Genomic DNA, 3,779 nt, shown 5'->3' on the forward strand with positions numbered 1-3,779 from the left:
AGCCATAGCCTTGCCTACTAAGCACAGATAAATATAACTTAAAACATGCTATTCTGTTCTTTTGAAATAAATTGCCTTCATGTTTTTTATGACCTTCCTAAACAAAATATTAATGGATTTCTTTGTGATTGTGTATATTAATAACACTGAAAAGGCAGAGAGCGTCATAATGACTCAAAACTAATTTAAATGTTTAATTAATCTGCCATTTTAAAGTCATGTCCCCCTCATCCTTGACTTTTCCTAAATAAGTCTATATAACACACAGTCATTGTTAGAAAGTTAATATCACAAACAGAACTGGAGTTATAACCAGTTTTAGGAGGGCATGTCATTTTTTGAATGGTTTTCCGCGGCCTGCTCCGCTCCCTCTCCCGATAGTTGAATATGCCGTGCCCAGTTGATAATAACCCTGATACTTGCCTTGTAACTGACCCTAAACTATACCAAAACTAATTTCACACATATAATTACACATGAAATAAATTAAGTATAGTATGATGGGGGAGAAAGGGGAGAATAGGTGAGTTGATGAGCGAGGGGAAGCGAACGATGCATAATTATGTAATCACCAATTGTGAATGACGAATAGGGTGGGAGGAGAAACTGCAAGGTGGGCAGATCCACTCAGAACAGAACCAATGACACCTGTTTCTGCTGCAAGTGACTTTTATGTGAGAAGTGTTGAAATCAAGTGAAAGTGACAAAGATTTGTGCTGACTGTTGGGACAAGGGATAACAGCTAAATGAGAGCCAACTGTTGTGTGAAAACGCACACCATACTGTAAGCACGAGCGAGGCCACAAATAACGTGTCCAATAACTGACAACAAAACATGTCAAGTAACTAACTATTTTTGACCGCTGTCATATCGACACTTATATATTTATTATAATGCCATTATTGCTTTTGTGCTGTTTTTCACTATTCACAAGCACGCTTGACAATTATACTGATGTTTAGGCTACTGATATTTTCTGATACTTTCTTAATTGACCTCTTGTCTTGCGGTTTGGGTATTTTTATTTATTTAGTCGTTATAAAAATAAGCTTTTACTGAGTTTCAACGCACATGCGTTTTGTTTCATAGTTGTAACAAAGGCACTCCACCAATAAAATTGATTTTACACTTGAAATTCTGTGTTTTCAGTGTTGTTGTTTTTTTACTTATATTCTACAGTGACAAATTATTAATTCAATTATTTACATTTCGTATTTTAATGATACCTAAGCGAGTGAACGTTATTTATAATAAGGGTTGCATGGAGAAAATCTGACCTCTCTGTAATGAAAATGAATGGCCCTCCCTTCAGTAAAATTAGATAAAAACACAAGTGACCCTCCCCATACCCAAAATAATAATTAAAACATCAAATGGATAGCAGAGAACATGTCCACCGTTTACCCTCACTTCTTGGACAGACCAGAGCCTAAGATATGCAGTTTTATACAATGGGTGGATGCTGATTGGTTAAAAACCGCATTCCAGGCGGTGTCTATTCCACAAGTTAACACCGACTATGACATTGAAATGCCTATAGCCGTGTGAAGTAGGTGTGCTGAGGGTGCTGCAGCACCCCCTGATAAATCAAATCAATGACCCCAAAAAATTATCCACCAAATTAGTGCACTAGGCCTTTATTACTCCTGTAAGAGCAGAGAAACATACTCGTCAGGATACCCCCCCCAAAAAAAACATCTTCCCGCAGCCATGGAAATGCCTATTCACTATTCCATCTGACTGCGCAATCCACTGTTTCATCAGGCCAGCCAGGCAATTTATAAAATTGATCTCCACTGAAAAAAGCATCTAGACATTATCTCCCATTTATTTTGGACTAGCAATTGGTTTTCAACAGCAGAGATTTGTATTAACCTTGTTGTCTCTCTCTCCGACATTTGCAACATTGTTTCAATATTGAATTTCGATCTCCAGCTGTCCTATAGTAACGAACGTGTTGGGAGTCGGGACGAGACAGACAGTCTGGCAGCTTTTCTCAGGCATGAATCAGCATAATTTTTTATGGATATACAGTGCATTCGGAAAGTATTCAGACCCCTTTACTTTTTCCACATTTTGTTACGTTACAGCCTTATTCTAAAATTAATTAAATCGTTTTTTTCCCTCATCAATCTACACACAATACCCCAAAATGACAAAGCAAAAACAGGTTTTTAGAAATGTTTGCAAATGTATTTTAAAATTTTTAAAATGAAATATGACATTTACATAAGTATTCAGACCCTTTCCTCAGTACTTTGTTGAAACAACTTTGGCAGCGGTTACAGCCTCGAGTCTTCTTGGGTATGATGCTACAAGCTTGGCACACCTGTATTTGGGGAGTTTCTCCCATTCTTCTCTGCAGATCCTCTCAAGCTCTGTCAGGTTGGATGGGGAGCGTTGCTGCACAGCTATTTTCAGGTCTCTCCAGAGATGTTCGATCAGGTTCAAGTCCGGGCTCTGGCTGGGCCACTCAAGGACATTCAGATACTTGTCCCGAAGCCACTCCTGCATTGTCTTGGCTGTGTGCTTAGGGTCGTTGTCCTGTTGGAAGGTGAACCTTCACCCCAGTCTGAGGTCCTGAACTCCCTGGAGCAGGTTTTCATCAAGAAACTGTCTGTACTTTGCTCCGTTCATCTTTGCTTTGATCTTGACTAGTCTCCCAGTCCCTGCCGCTGAAAAACATCCCCACAGCATGATGCTGCCACCACCATGCTTCACCGTAGGGATGGTGCCATGTTTCCTCCAGATGTGACGCTTGGCATTCAGGCCAAATCGTTATTTTTTTTATTTTTTTGTCCATCGATTTCTATCTTTGTTTCATCAGACCAGAATATCTTGTTTCTCATGGCCTGAGAGTCTTTAGGTGCCTTTTGGCAAATTCCAAGCGGGCTGTCATGTGCCTTTTACTGAGGAATGGTTTCCGTCTGGACACTCTACCATAAAGGCCTGATTGGTGGAGGGCTGCAGTGATGGTTGTCCATCGGGTTCTTGGTCACCTCCCTGACCAAGGCCATTCTCCCCTGATTGCTCAGTTTGGCTTGGCGGCCAGCTCTAGGAAGAGTCTTGGTGGTTCCAAACTTCTTCCTTTTAAGAATGATGGAGGCCACTGTATTCTTGGGGACCTTCAATGCTGCAGAAATGTTTTGGTACCCTTCCCCAAATCTGTGCCTCGACACAATCGTGTCTCGGAGCTCTACGGACAATTCCTTCGACCTCATGGCTTGGTTTTTGCTCTGACATGCACTGTCAGCTGTGGGGCCTTATATAGACAGGTGTGTGCCTTTCCATATCATGTCCAATCAATTGAATTTACCACAGGTGGACTCCAATCAAGTTGTAGTAACATCTCAAGGATGATCAATGGTAACAGGATGCACCTGAGTTCAATTTCGAGTTTCATAGCAAAGGGTCTGAATACTTACTGTATGTAAATAAGGTATTTCTGTTTTTTATTTTTAATAAATTAGCAAAAATATCTAAACCTGTTTTCGCTTTGTCATTATGGGGTATTGTATGTAGATTGCTGAGGAACTGTTTTTATTTAATCCATTTTAGAATAAGTCTGTAACGTAACAAAATGTGGAATAAGTCAAGGGGTCTGAATACTTTACAAAGGCACTGTATACGAAGAAATGCCAATAGAAAAACACGAAATGCAGCTTGTTTGTCATTACAGCTTCAGTTTGAAGTGATTGTGTTAGCTGTGTAAGTTAGTTCGCTAGCTCCTCTGAACAGTGTCGTGGCGAGAGAGCAAATGTTTTTTGCCAGGCGAAAT

This window comes from Coregonus clupeaformis, chromosome 21, assembly GCF_020615455.1.
Source record: "Coregonus clupeaformis isolate EN_2021a chromosome 21, ASM2061545v1, whole genome shotgun sequence".
In the NCBI taxonomy this organism is placed as follows: Eukaryota; Metazoa; Chordata; class Actinopteri; order Salmoniformes; family Salmonidae; genus Coregonus; species Coregonus clupeaformis.